Source organism: Pteropus vampyrus, unplaced genomic scaffold (genome assembly GCF_000151845.1).
Source record: "Pteropus vampyrus isolate Shadow unplaced genomic scaffold, Pvam_2.0 Scaffold391, whole genome shotgun sequence".
In the NCBI taxonomy this organism is placed as follows: domain Eukaryota; kingdom Metazoa; phylum Chordata; class Mammalia; order Chiroptera; family Pteropodidae; genus Pteropus; species Pteropus vampyrus.
In genome coordinates, this window is record NW_011889172.1 from 923608 (window position 1) to 939035 (window position 15428).

Consider the following 15428-nt stretch of genomic DNA (forward strand, 5'->3'; position numbering starts at 1 on the left):
TAGAAGATGGTAGCAGCATAGAGCAGAGAAGGGAGCTGAAAGATGGGACTTGAACTTACTACCTTCTCAGTTGGAAGTAGGACCCTGGGGGGAGCTTTCTCCAGGATTTTTTCCTGGCCCACGTCAGGGCGTTTTAGGACCCTGTAACACAGGGGCCAGACACCAAGCTAAAGCTTGTCAATTGGGAGCACTCCTGGAGCCTGGGAAGGGACTTGTCTGCTCAGGCCTCCGTGGCAGGAGCTGGGATAAGGTCTTCTGTGGGCAGCACTGAGAAGCCTCAGTTTGCCCATCTGTCCAGTGGCAAATTCCACTCTCGGGGCTGTTTCTGGGATTCAGGAAGCTGTTGAATGAGAACCAGTCCCTTCTCCCTTCTTCTGCCTCTTGCCCTTCTGCCTTCCAGATGGGCGGCCACGTTTCCATTCCAGAAAGGATTCCACGTGTGACTGTGGCTGCCACGTGATAACGTCATAGTCATTATTATTACTGTCATCTTCGTCGTTGTCAGTGTTATGGAGTGATGTTCATTTAGCAGGCACCAGGCTGAGTTCTTTCTTGGTTCAGCATCTTGAGTCTCATGATGAGCAAGTAGGGTTGAGGTTTCTGTTATCCCCACCTCAGAGATGAGCAGCAAGGCTCAGAAAGGACCTACTGTTTGCCCAATGCCACCAGCCAGGTGCTCAGTGGAGCCCAGCTGGGCACCCGGGCCCTGCCCCTGCCTTTCGAGAGGCCTGGGGTTTTGTTCCTAGCGATACGAATTTCCTCTTTTGCTGCTTTGTCCCTGGCACTTTGTCTTCCATCCACTGTGGCAGAAAGGTGTGAGTTTGGAGTCAGCCAGGCCTGGGTCGTGGGCCCCTCTGCATGACCACCTTCCTACCTGCCCAGGCTTCCGGTGGGCATCTGCAAAGCTCTGTCCATTACATTTGCCTTTGCTCAGGTTTTTCACCTCTCTGAGCCTTTGTTTTCCCTCCTAAAAATGAGGTGACGGTCCCTCAACTGTTGTAAGGATGCAGTGACGTAGTGTGTTGAGGTGCATACTTAGCACAACGCCTGGCACACAGGTCTATATGGTCATTATTTACTATATCAGTTCCCCTCATATTAACAAAAGCTAATCACATTTTACACTGGACTTATGAAGGTGGCACTGCCATGATTCCATTTTACAGAGCGGGAAACAGGCTCAGAAAGCTGAGTATTCTTGCTTGAGGCTGTTCAGTGAGGACTTGGGGGCTTTGGGGAGGGCGAGTCTCTCCCTCTCCTCTCCACCTTTCTTCCATCCCTCTGCCCTTTGCCTTTCTCTCCTGCCCACCTTGGCATCTGGTGACTGCCAGCTACTTCCAGTCTGGCTCCTGTGGCAACCTCTCAGAAGCCTGTAATGTGACATCATCGTTAAGAGCATTAATTGAGAGCCTGAGAACCAAAGATGTAAAAAGGCATCTCTTTAGGTATGAGATGCTCCAACGGAACCAATTTCCTTTTGTTTTTAGAAGGTGGGGAAGGCCCTTCAGCTACAAAGCCCTGATTCAAGGGGATGGCAGGTGGGCTTCACTTGGAATTTCACTCCTGACTTCTTTTCATAAATGTGGTCAAACTTATCCCTCACACCGTGGACCAGTACAGTGAATATTCCGTTGGTTTCAAGCAACAGACGAGAGTGTCAAGGGCATGTGTCTGGGGTCAGCACAGGCTGCTCCATTTCATTGCCTCCTCCTTGTGGATTTTCTAAGAATGTGCTCGGAGTGGGAATGACTCACTTAACTTAGTCGTGTGCCAGGGCTTGCCCATTGGTGGCCCTGGGGGCCAAGGTCTGCTTGTTCAGTCTTTTGTTTAGTCTGTGGTGGTGTTTCAAATGTTTTGTTTTTAATTTGCTGTCAATATTTAAAAATTGGATTTTGCATAAATATCTAGATTTTTGCAATGCTAGCAAACACCCCAAGATCTTTAGAGTTTAGTGGTGTAGCGCCCAGGCTCTGGGTGCAAGCCCAGCCCCGCCGTGTTTCTCTGCGCCTGTGTACCCGTGGCTGCTGCTGGTACCGTCTTCATTTTCTGGCCTCCCTGTTCCCATGTCTCACTTGGCACCAACTGTCTGGATCCCAGAAGCAGCAGCCGCTGGTGGTTCAGTCAAATTAGGACTGGCCACTCAAGCTGCCCTAGTCCCTACCATGCCCTAGGGATTGTCCAGGCCCATTTGCATCCTGGCCCTGGAAACTTTTGAATTGAAGACCCCTGGCTTGTCCTGCTCTGTACCAGCTGATGGACCTGTGGCTTCCTCCTGACCTCTGTCATTTAGACTCAGGAGCTGGTTAGAGATAGAGGGGCTTAGGAAATTTCTCCTTGAGAAAAGAGCTAGAGGAGGAGGCCAAAGTCAGGGCCTCTAACTCCGGAGGCCTGAGCTTGATTCTGTGAGCCTTTCCTCTCTGAGCCTCAGTTTCCCCAGCTAGGAAGTGGGCTGTTAACAATATCTATTCATAGGCCCCATTCAGGTGTCCAGGTGGGTGTGTTTCACTTTCTTAAGACAGATAAAGTCACCTGGTGCCCTTCATCAAGGATGGAGTAAGGATGAAATGAGACCATTTAGAGTGCTTGGGAGTGTGTCTAGCACAGAAAAGGTGCTTAAAATGCCCTACATTTTTCATTTGTTTATTGCAACATATTTCTGGCCCTGTTCTAGGGCTGTGCTCAGCCCTGAGCAAGATACCAAAACCCCTGCTCTGGGAGAGCTGGCTTTCCATTGGGGGTGGGGTTGGGGGCCGCAGAGAAAGAAGGAACTTGGTAGAAGGTGATAACTTATGGAAAAAAAGAGCAGGATTAAGGAGAGCGCATGGGGAGCAAGGGGAGGTTTATAGTTTTAAATAGAGAGGTCAGGGAAGGCCTCTGTGGGAAGCGGACGTTTGAGCAGGGACTTAAGGAAGTGAAGGGGGAGCCATCAGTGGAGACCTGCTGGAAGAGCATTCCAGGCTGTGGGAACAGACATTGCAGAGGGAGTATGCCTAGAGGCTAGTGTAGGGGGTAACTGGGGAGGTATTCTGGCTAGTCTGGGTGGGTGCAGGCCAAGGGGAGCCCTGCGCAGAGGGAAGGCTGCTGGTGGTGGCCTCACTACCACCTGGTTCTGGGCAAGCTGAGGGCTTTGGCTTTTGGTTTTCAGCTTTAGCTCGATTTCTCAGTGAGTGGATCTGACGAATGCATGTAGGGGTCTAGTGCCGTTTTGCTTTTCACAAGAAACAGCTCCCCATGGGACTCTGCCATCTCCAGCTGCATTTTCATTTGCTCTTTGGTGATGTGTTCCTCCAGAGAGACATGGCTTCTGCCTGGCGGTGGACTCTGGATGAACCGTTGGTTCATGTCCCTGCCAGACATGGGGCACATGGTCCGTTATGGATCTTAGGTTTTTAAAACCACTTGGAAATAATGGCTACTTTTTCCATTGTCTCTTATTTTGGGCAAAACCAAATTGGCTTTGCCTGCGTGGTCTGGCGTACCTGGGCCAGCCATGATGTTGCGAGGCCAGAGGTGCCTGTGGGGATCTGGCCGTCTCTGCTGCTCGTTAGTTGAATGCCCTCACTTCTCTGGGCCTCATTTTCTTCCTCTGGAAAATGGGGATCACAGTGGTCCCTCCTTCCTGAGAGCGGCCGAGGATCACAGGAGCTAATCCTCATGAAACGTTAGACCCGTGCATTTTGCGTAGCCGTAGGTCTGGACTCTGCCGACCAGTTGTTAATTCCTTTTCTCTTAAAGAAAAGGAATTCATGATTAGCTTTGTTAATACAAATAACACCACATTTTAGTGCAAACACTAATTGAGTGCCTGTCAGAACAAGCCAGAACCAGCTGGGGAACCACATGCATACCGGGTCCCCAGGGCCTGAAATGCTAGCGGGATCCTGTTCCTGGTTTGTTTCTAAGTGGGAACAGTGGCTGCGAACAAATATTTGGCCCTGAAAATAATTTCCACTCATTTCATTTATGGCAGTGGGAAATTGGGAGCAAAAGTGCCCCACAATAGGGAATTGGCTAGACAAACAATGTGTCCAGACAACGGACTGTGAAGTAGGCACTCAGAGTGATCTAGCAGAGGATTTAATGACCCAGAAAGCTGTGTAAGTAAGACCTGTCAGGTTGCAGATCGCATGAATGGTGTTACCCTATCGTGTTCAGAGCAGTTGTATTTGTGTCATAAAAAACCTGGAAATATGTATGAACCCCACATGTGTGTTGTCTCCCCATGTGATTCTTGGTTTGTTTTGACTCATTTTGGGATTATGTTTATAACCGGAAGACAAATTTTTCCAAAGCTCAGAGTTTATTTGTCTGGGGATAATGGCCCTCGACAGGTACACAGATCGAAATCTCCTGGTAATAAACGAGGTCATTTCTGAGTGAGGGCAGAGGACGGTCTTGTGGATAGTTCTAGTGTTAAAGAGTTATCAAAGAGAGCACGGGAAGAAAGGGCCTCTCTGGGAATAGAACCCTGTGCCTCTCTGGGTGTTGGCATTTGGCTCAGAGTCACATCTGCCAAGCTTTTGCCCAATTTGAATGAAAATGCCGAAATTATAGGCCCCTCTACTGCAGAAAAAATGGGAACATCAGCTAACCCTTCATTTACTGGCGTTGCCAAGTGCATATTGTAATTAAGCCCTTATTGTGTTAAAGCTTTGGAAAAATGCAAGGCAATAATGAGATATTTATAGGGCATTAGCTACAATCTGAATAAAAGGAAACAATTGAAGAAGTACAAATTAGTAGTTGATAGTTGGGCACGGGGGATGGGAAGCACAGAGCACGCAGAGGGAATGCGGTCAGCATTGATATGATGGCAAGGTGGAGGGTCAGGGGAGGGAGGGAGCAATTGGGAGGATCGTTTTATGAATTATATAGATGTCTAACAATGTACTGTATACTTGAAACTAATTTAAATAAATAAAAAACATTTTTTTAAAATAAATAAATAAAAAGAAAACAATTGCCCTGCCTTCCGAAGCAGGATGGCACTAAAGAGGAAAGGCTCCTGCTTCCTGTGCCTTAAGGTTCCTATTAATATTCGTGATGAGGCCCCTGCTGGGTGCTGGGGATTTTCCCTTTGGAGTCACCTTCAGTTTGAATAAGGCTGGGTTTCACCTGCCGCTAAATGTTTATGACACAATAAGAGCTGATGTTTTTGGAGAATCACCCTGTGCCCCTGTGCTGTATCTAAAATCAGACCTTGAGGTCCCAGCATCCCTGGGGAGCAGGTGCTGCTCTTAGCATCCCTGCTTTAGAGGTGGGAAAACTGAGGCCAGAGGGGGAACTGGCTTGAATTTACACAGGGAGGAGTGCAGGAGCCAGGGCCTGAGCTGGGCCTTACTCTTCCAGAGCCAGACACCTGGGGACAGTGGGGATGGGAAGGTCTGGCCTTGGCTTTTGAGAGTAGAGTGAGCAGTGGATGCCATGGCACTTGTGTTCGAGGATGGGGCTGAAGTCACAGATTGAGCAACTTCTGGCTTTTGGAATCATTTAATTAGCTGTGTGTCCAACTGGCATGCCTTAAGTAGCGCCTGCTTTGTCCCAGGTGCTAGGGACCCAGTGGGGGCCGAGATGGATCAGGTAAATGGTTAAATGAGCAAGAAAATTCTGAGGATCAAGTGCAGTGAAGATGGTCAGGGAGTGAGAGTGACTGGGTGGGGGCTGCTGCTTTAGAAGAGGTGGTCTGGATGGGTGCCCTGCAATGGAACCAGCCCCTTGAAGACCCCAGAGAAGAGTGTCCCAGGCAGAAAGGATGGCAAAAACAGAGGGCCCAGCTTGCCTGGCCTGCTAGGTGCCTGCTGCACATGCGGAAAGGGACTGAGATGGAGGCAGGAACCAGCAGGCACGTGAGGGCCAAGAAACTGCCCATCGGTTGCCTACTTTTCTTAAATTTTAATTATGCAAGTGGAACACTGGTGACAGTGTTCTTGTAAAAAGGGAAGCCGTGACAGACGAGGAGGAGCACATGGCCCACCTTGTCCCTTCCTCCTAGCTCTGCGTGGGGACACTGTCATCAGTTTAGGGGGTGCCCTGCCAGCGCCTGCATGTGTTTACATACACATGTATGTGCTGGTATCTACAGAAAATGCACAGCATCCTTAGGGGTTGGTTCTGGTTTTAGGATGTCTTCTTTCCAGAACTGGGACCACCCTGTTTATATAGTTTGGCAACTCGTTTCCCAACCACTCAACACATCCCGGAGGTCTTTCCATGTTGGAATGTTTGTAACTGCTGCTTGGAGCTTCGTGACTGTCTCCAGGGGTCAGCAGTGGAGGTGGGGGCCAACGAAGTCACTGTGACTAATGAGTGATGCCGGCACCTTCCGTATGCCATGATCCACACTGGGGCCTTGGCACAAGGTGCCTCAACCACTTTGAGGCCAGTGCTTGATTCCCATTTCCCGACGAGGAAACCGAGTCACAAAGGCTTGCTCAAGGATGTTGGGGTTTCAGGCAGGTAAACTTGAACCCAGACCCTCGGCCAGCCCGGGAGGCCTACTCCCCGGGCTTGTCCATGGAGGAGCACCCTCACCCCGGCTCTGTTGGATCTTTCTTTTCTCCTTGGCCTGTCTTCATGGGGTCTAGTTTACACTCCCTCTGCACTGTGTTTGTGCCTCAGTGTGGCCTCAGAACTTTCTGGAACAAGTCAAGGAGTAATCCATGGAGTCCTTGCTGTGCCCATGGGGGTGCCCAGTGCTGTGCCTCATCTGCTCGATTTGGCTCCTTCAGTGTGGACTAGAGGCATGGCTCTGGTCTTCCTTTTTCACTGAATGAACTTCCCATGTCTTTGAGGCACTCACCATGTGCCAGGCACTGAGTACTGTCTGTACATCATCTAGGGCTGGCCGCATTTCACAGTTGAGCAGAAATGGGACAGGCAGGTGGGGGCCTCTGGGCTCCCATACCCTCCCACCTCTCTGTTCAACCCGTATTTGTCCCTGGTGGAGAATGGCACCACCGTAGCAAGTGGCAGAGGTTATGTTCAAATGCGGATATGGAGAGCGAGGCTCAGGAGGTCTCTGTCCTCTCAGAAGGCACATTCCAGTGCGAAGTGAGTGGAGGCATGTGGAAGATGGAGGTTCTGATAGGGAACCTTGGAATGGGAACGGCGGTCAGGGAATGCGTCTTGGAGGAGGGAGAATATCTTTTTGCTGAGGTGAGGAAGACAGGCAGGAGCTGGTCAGAAGCAGACAGGTGACCGCTGGACTTGTACCGTTGTGCCCATCTTGCTTGGCTGTGGACCCCAGTCCATAGCGCACTTCCTTTCCTTTGTTCACGGCTGTGTAGTGCTCCGTGATACAAAGGTACCTTTGTTTATTTACCAGACCCTGGTAACAGATGTCGAGGCAGTTTCCAGTCGTCCAACCCCAGGATTTGCACCTGGACAGAGGATACCTGTGTAGAATGTGGGAGAGGAGGACATCAGGAGGTTGATGGCCCGCACTGGGTGTCTGGCCCTCACCTACCTAAGCATGGTGTCCAAGATGCCACCAAGTAGCTGCTTTACTGGGGTTCAGTGAGCAGGTTTGGAATTGGTCAGCATGTCCTCACCACGCTTCACCTCCTCTTCACCTCTCCCATTGCAGTCAGAGGTGGTCCCCCAGCTCCCTCCCCCAGCCCCTACAGCATCCACAGGGCTCTCGTGAGCCCTGAGTCAGGGCACATCCCTCCTCTGCCCACTGTGCTCCATGGCTCCCACCGCACTTGGGGTAATAGCCCAAGTTCTCCCGCAGCCCCTTCGCCTTCCTGCCTTCACCTCCTCCCACTTTTCCCCTCATTCATCCCTCTGCCACATGGCCCCCTGGCTACCCCTGGGATCCCCAGGATCACTCCCACCCTAGAACTTTCTCTTCCTTTGTCTATACCTCCTCTTTGCCCTGAGTTCTACATGACCTGCCCTGCCCTGCTCTTGGATTCCTGCTCAAACCTCACGTCCCTGTCCTTGACCTCCAGCTCACACAGGATCCCTGCGCTCTCGGACCACCTGCCTCGATGGGTTCTCTTTGGAGCTCTTATTAGCACCTGAAATTATTTGTATCGTCTCTATCTCCCCCCACCCTCAAACAGCAGGGCGTCAAGAGCAGGGACTTTACCTGCGTGTCCTTGCTGTCCCGGCACATAGTGGGAGCATGCGTATTTGTTGAACGAATATACCTAGAAACTCCCATTGAATTAATTTCACTGCATACATATGCATTGAGGAGGGGGCCAGAGGACCACCCCGTGACTTGCATTCTGGAGCTCACAGCCCACCTGGAGGTTGTGGGACCATGAACAGACGGGGGGCATGGGGCGCTACAGGGGCACAGAAGCAAGCATATCTTCTTTATGGCGAGGGCTGTGATTTGCCCCCTTTGAAACAAAGAGTAATAATAATAGGCTAAGACCCCGAGGTTGTCCAGGCGTGGGTGTCTCTCTGGGCTGGCTTCCCGGCTGTAAGATGGTGCCCCATCCCTGGGCACTGCACAGCTACCAGTCAGATGCCCCCTCCATCTTGCTTCCTGTGTGGGTGCCAGGCAGCCCCGGCAGGAGTGGGCCCGCTCTGCCCGGACACTCTAGCCCTCTTAACACAGGGACACGAGGTTTGAAGGCAGTGCCCTTCTCCCCATGCATGCCCAAGTGCCGACTCCGACCAAGAACCAAGGCAAGGCAGCCTCAGCCCTGGCTGCCCATTAGTATCTGCTAAGGGGAGGTGACATAAAATACCAGTGCCCAGTGCCAGACCCCTCCCCAGACCAACCTAAACTTCTGAGGGCGTTCCAGGCACGTGCCACAGCATGGAGAACAGCTGCTCTGTTTGTCACGGGAGACCTCTTTGGTTAACCTTGAAACCCCTCGGACCGCAGACCCATGGGGCTACAGACAAGCAAGCAGTCAGCAGAGTTGTCCAAGGCCCCGGTGACACCCCTCCGCCCAGACGTAGGAGGAGGTGCCCTGAAGACTCTGCCCCATGACACATTTTCCCAATGATAAGAGTGTTTTGGGTGGAGGGCAAGTGGAGCAGGCAGGAACAGTCCCAGCTGGGGTTACGCCCGCCTGCTGAGTGATACGCCCTGGCACAGCCAGGCCAGCCCCTCATCATGGGTCAGGGACATAGCCCCATCTGTCCCAGGCCACGGGGCCTTTGTCTTCTTTGCTAATGGGCAGGTTCCTTCTGGACAGTCACAGCCCCCTCACCCAGGAGGCCCCCAGCTGGCTCTGCAGTTGGGGAGCTAGCAGCTTTTAGGACGATACCTTGAGAAATTGTTCCTTTTACCTGGCGGGGTGATAGAGTGCCAGGGACCTGGAAATCTAGACTAGGGGCCTATAAACAGAGGCCAGGAGCCACCCACTCAGCTGGCGGGGAGCCTTCCTGCATTTGGGTCGGCATGGCTTCTTGACTTGCAACACGGAGTTTCCCTTGTCTGGGCATAAGCCCTTTCGATGGAAGCCTGAATCTCTAGTGTCTGCACTGGTGGCATCTCCTGCTGGTACTGCCTGGCACAAGTTGCTAGGGAGCTCAGGGTAGCCTGCTTTCTGAGGTGGGAGGCCCCATCTGGAATACACTCCCAGCACTAGGTGAAAAAGGATTGCTGGCTTGAGTTTTCAACTCTTCTTTTTTAATTACAAGAATTATTTTAATTACAAGAATTATTTTACTGTTTGTTTATTGTAAAAATAAAATTCAGTCCTTGGGATGTATGCAGAGTAAGGCGGAGGTCCTGTCACCCTTTGGGAACCACCTCCCGTCAGTGTGTGGCTCCCGTCAGATCCTTTTTCTGTATTTCTCTGTGTAAATGTCCCTTGTCCCCTCCTCAATGCGACTGTGAGTCCATCTCTGACAGTCCGAAGTCTTGCCAGAATGTGACCACCTCACACCAAGTCCCTGTATTTAGCAGTGTCTTTTTTAAAAAATCTTTTGCATGTATGTATGTATGTATGTATGTATATATTGATATTTTTTATGGTGACATCGATTAATGAAATCCAATAAGTTTCAGCGTCCACTTTGACAGTAAGATATATATGTAATTTGCACTATGTGTTCACCTCCCATAGTTAGATTTCTTTCTGTCACCGCATATTTGACCCCCTTTACCCTGTCTACCTCCCCCCTAGTAGTGTCTTGAGGGGCTTTTACCTTTGTTTTGTTTTTAATAAACTTTTTATTTTGGAATAATTTTAGACTTATGAAAAATAAATAAGCTTTCAATTTCCAAAAGAGTTGCAAAAATACAGAGAGCGCCTATATACCCTTCAGTTATCTTTCTTTAATATTAACATCTTACCTTATGATGGTACATTTCTTACAACTAAGAAATTAACCTTGGAATATTATTATCATTGGTGAGAGCCAGACTTTACTCGGATTCCCCGTCTTTCCCAGGGCCCCATCCAGGGTCTCACATTGCATTTTGTTTTCACTCTCCTTAGTCTCTGCTGGTCTGTGACGGCGCCAGTCTTTTCTTGTTTTTCATGACCTTGGTATTTTATAGAATGCCCTTCAGTTTCGGTTATCTAGTGTTTTCTCATGATTGTACTAGAGCTATGGGTTTTGGGGAAGAAGACCACAGGGGTGAGGTGCACCTCTCTCTGCATCCTATCAGAGGTCCATAATGTCAGCAAGGTTTACTGTGGGTCATGATGTTGACCTTGATCTCCTGGTTAAGATAATGTCAGCTTTCCCCACTGCAAAGTTACTTTTTTTCCCTTTTATACACTATTCTACTGGAACACGGAGGGTCCTATAATTGTTTGAATAGGTAATGTGTCGAACATGGCCCCAAGTTCAAAACCATCATAAGGGATGGAGAGAGAGAGACCTGCTCCTGCAGTCAGCACCCCCATGGCTAACCGCCCTTCCTTGTCTCCTGTCCGTCTTCCCGTTTCTCAGTGCAAATAGAAGCATATGTGAATGTGGTTTTATTCTCCCCTGCCCCGTACACAGCTCTATATCCTGTTCTGAACAGTGCGATTGTTACTTCACGGTATTTCTTGGAGATTTTAGTGTATTAGCACATAGAGTGCTGGCTCATTTGTTTTTTTTCTCCCTCGAAGTATAATTTACACATAGTAGACACCATCCATTTTTTAGGGTACAGTTGTAAGAGTTTTGACAAACGCAGAGTTGTGTAACCACTACTGCAATCAATGCATAAAACACGTCTGTCAGCCCCCAGGATCCCCATGTGCCCTTCTGTACTCACCCCTCCCCCACCCCTAACCAGGCGCCAACTGATGGGTTCTCTTCCCTGTGGTTTTGCCTTTTCCAGAATGTCATAAATGGGCTCATGCAGCCTTGTGAGTCCAGCTCGTCTCACTCTGCGTGACACATTTGAGAGCCATCCAGGCTGTGTGCATCAGTAGTTTGATCCTTTTTATTGCTGAGGAGTATTTCATGGTATGGCCAGACTGTCATCTGTTGAACCATTCACCCACTGAAGGACGTTGGGTTGTCCCCTGCCTCTTGGTGGTTATGAATAATGCCGATGTAAACACTTATGTGCAGGTTTCTGTGTAGCTCATAAGTGGGATACATTTTGAGCTAATTTTTGTATGACTTATGTGGTATGGATTGAGGTTTATAATTTGTGTTGCATGTGACTGTCCAGTTGTCCAGTACTATTATTGTAAAGACCATCTCTTCTCTATTGAGTTGCCTTTGTCAGAAATCAATTGGTCATGTTTGTGGAGGGTCCATTCCGTGTGGCTGCCCTTTGGCCAAAACCACATGTCTTTATTACTGCAGCTTTATAGTAAGTCTGGAATCAGGCCGGGTGAGTCTTCTTCGTTCATCTTTTCCAAAATTGTTTTGGTCATTCAAGTTCCTTTGCCTTTACATGTAAATTCTAGAATCAGCTTGTTGATTTCTACAAAATAGGTCTTTGTGTATCAGTTTGTGGAGAGCTTCGCTATTTTTGTAACTATATTATTCCATCTAACATCACTGCTCACCTGGACCTCCTCCTAGGTTTTGCACCTTCTGGCTTCGCTGCCTTCTGCCCCCACCCCAGGCTGTTCTCCCTACAGCGGCCAGAGGGAGCCTGTGAAGAATATGCTTCTCCTCTGCTCAGTACCTGCCACAGCTCCCAGTTCCATTACTGTGCAAGCTAAAGTCCTCACTCCCACCCAGAAGGCCCTGCATAATGTCCTTACTCTGCTCCCTGCCCCGTCACTTGTCCCTTACTTGCTCTGTTCCAGCCATTCCGGTCTCTTCGCTGTTCCTTAAACATGGTAGGCACAGTCTGTCCCACCTCGGGGTCTTTGCACATGCTCTTTCCTCTGCCTGGAAAGCCCATCCCCTGGGATAGCCTTGTGACTCACTGATCACCTCCATCAAGCCTCTACTCAAATGTTCCCTCCTCAGGAGGCCCACCCTGTCCTCTCTGCTAAAATGCCCCCACCCTGTTACTCCATCATCTTGCCCTGTTTAATTTTTCTTGGAAGGACTTGTCACTCTCTGTCATTGTCCTATTTATTTGGTTTATTGTTCATCTCTCCCCAGTAAAATGTGAGTGCCCGATGGTGTGGCTTTGCTCCTGGGTGTGCCCCCGTCCCTTGCCCATCGTATATTAGATGCTCAAGAAACCCATCTCCCTCTCAGTGTAAATTCACCCATCTGTGTCTCAGTCCCAAAGGGAGACTCACTCAGTAAAGGTAGCTGAGTCTGCTCAGTGCTAAGCACCAGTGGGAGCTGCCACTCAGGGCGGGCCAAACACACCTGGTCACTGCTTGGAGTTAGGCTGGGTGGGGGAGGCACATGCTGGTCAGACACACCAGAGAGAAGTGGAGGCTCTAGCTAAGATCAGGGTCAAAGAGGGGACGAGGCTCAGGAGGGTGGGGTGAGGACTGGCCATAGTCAGAGGCCCGGGCCTTCCTGGGCGGGTTTGGGTGGGTCAGTGGTAGTTTTTCCTTAAAGATGGATGATAGACCTTTCCCCTTGTTGGTCCATGGGTTGCTCTTGTGCTTTTTTTAAAAAAAATAACGTCTGTACTGAAATATAATTCACATACGATAATATTCGTCCTTTTACAGTGTACTTATTCAGTGGTTTTTAGTCTATTTGCAGAATTATGCAATGATCACCATTATCTAATTTCAGAACATTTTCAGGCCCCCAAAAGAAACTACCCATGAAGCAGTCACTCCTCACCCCCAGCTCCTGGCAACCACCAAACTGCTTTCTGTCCGTGAATTTGCCTGTTCTGGATGTTTTGTGCAAGTGGAATCATACACTATGTGGCCTTTCGTGTTTGGCTTCTTTCAAACTTTACATAATGTGTTTTCATTGTTCATTGTTATTATAGCCTGTGTCAGAACTTCATTCCTTTTTATGGCTGAATAATACTCCAGTGTATGGATATGACACATTTAGTTTACCCGTTCATCAGTTGATAGGCATTCGTTTCCACTTTTTGGCTATTATGACTGATGCAGCTGCTATGAGCATTTGTATATGAGTTTTCGTGTGGACCTGTGAATGAATGTCTCTTGCCTGTCTACCTAGGAGTGCAGTTGTTGAGTCATGTGGTTTAACCTTTTGAGAAACTGCCAGATAGTTTTCTACGGTGGCCGTACCGTTTTACTTTCTCTGTAGGAATGGATGAGGGTTCCAGTTTCTCCACATCTTCGATAATACTTATCTGTCTTTTAAAATTCAGCCTCCTAATGGGTATGAAGTGGTATTTTGCTCATTGTGGGTATTTTTCATTTCCGTAATGACTCATGATGAGCTTTTTGCATGCTTATTGGCCATTTGTATAGCTTCTTTGGAGAAATGGCTATTCAAATATTTTGTCCATTTCTTAGTTGTGTTGCTTGTCTTTTTATTGTTGATTTGTAAAAAGTTCTTTATATCTGGTATCGAGGTCAGTCCTTTATGAGATAAATTGTTTTCCAATACAGTCTTGCTCTGCATAACAATGTTTTGGTCAATGACAGACAGTATATGGGACAGTGGTCCCATAAGATTATAATGGAGCTGAAAATTCCTGTCACCTAGTGACATAGCTGTTGTAACGTCATAGTGCAACACATTACTCACCTGTTTGTGGTGATGCTGGTGTAAACCCGCACTGCCAGTTGTCTGAAAATATAGCACGTAGAATTATATACAGTACATAATATGTTATGATGATGATAAATGGCTGTGTTACTGGTTATGTATTCACTATACTTTCCATCATTATTTTAAAGTATACTCTTTCTACTTATTAAAAAAGTTTTCTGTAAAACAGCATGCTGTGTTATGCCATCAGCAAGCAGCCTCACACATCTTGTGTTTACTGTGTCTCTTGTTTTTCAATTACAGTTGACATTCAGTATTATTTTATATCTGTTTTGGGTGTACCGCATAGTGGTTAGACATTTATATAACTTACAAAGTGATCCCCTGATAAGTCTAGTACCCACCTGATACTGTATATAGCTTTACAGTATTATTGACTATATACCCTATGCTATACTTTACATCCCTGTGACTATTTTGTAACTGCCACTTTGTACCTGTTATTCCCTTCACCCAGCCTCCCAATCCCCCTGCCACCTGGCAACCATCAGGTCGTTTTATGTATCTCTGAGTTTGATTCTATTTTGTTTAAGTTGATTTTGTTCTTTAGATTCCACATGTAAGTGAGATCATATGGTATTTGTCTTTCTCTGACTTATTTCACTTAGAATTATACCCTCTAGGTCCATCTATGTTGTAGCAAATGCTAAGATTTCATTCTTTTTTATGGCTGAGTAATAATCCGTTGCATATTTACCATACCTTCTTTATCCAGTCATCTATCCTCACCAACACTCATTTGTTGATTTATTGATGATAGCCATTCTGACATTCTGGTGTGAGGTGATATCTCATTGTGGTTTTAATTTGCATTTCTTTGATGATTAGTGACATTGAGCATCTTTTCATATGGCCATCTGTATGTTGTCCTCAGAGCAATGTCTATTCAAGTATTCTGCCCGTTTTTTAATCAGGGTTTATTTTTTTATGTTTTTATTTTTCCTTCAGTGTTAAGTTGCATGGGTTCCTTATAAATTTAGGATATTAACCCCTTATTGGATGTCTCATTGGTGAATATGTTCTCCCATTTGGTAGGTTGTCTCTTCATTTTGTTGATAGTTTCCTTTGCAGTGCAAAAACTTTTAGTTTAGACCCTTTTGTTTATTTTTTTTTCTTTTGTTTCCCTTGCACAAGGAGATATATCAAAAGAAATTACTAATAGTGAACTGCATCTCTTGATTGCTTCATATTCTCTTGTGCTTGATTTAATCTTGTGTTGTTTTGTACAGTACCATGCTATATAGGCTTGTAGCCTACGAGCAGTAGGCTGTACCGTGTAGCCTAGGTGTGTAGTAGGCTATACCGTCCAGGTTTGTGTAAGTGCACTCTGTGATGTTCTCGTGACACCAGCTAACGTTGAATTTCTCAGAACACATCTCTGT

At 47.8% G+C, this 15428-nt stretch overlaps 1 protein-coding gene across 1 annotated transcript in view; it reads left to right on the plus strand.

Moving 5' to 3' along the window:
• DNM2 (dynamin 2) overlaps positions 1-15428 on the plus strand; it is an 82494-nt gene that overhangs the window by 1279 nt on the left and 65787 nt on the right. The gene's annotated exons all lie outside the window — the stretch shown is intronic.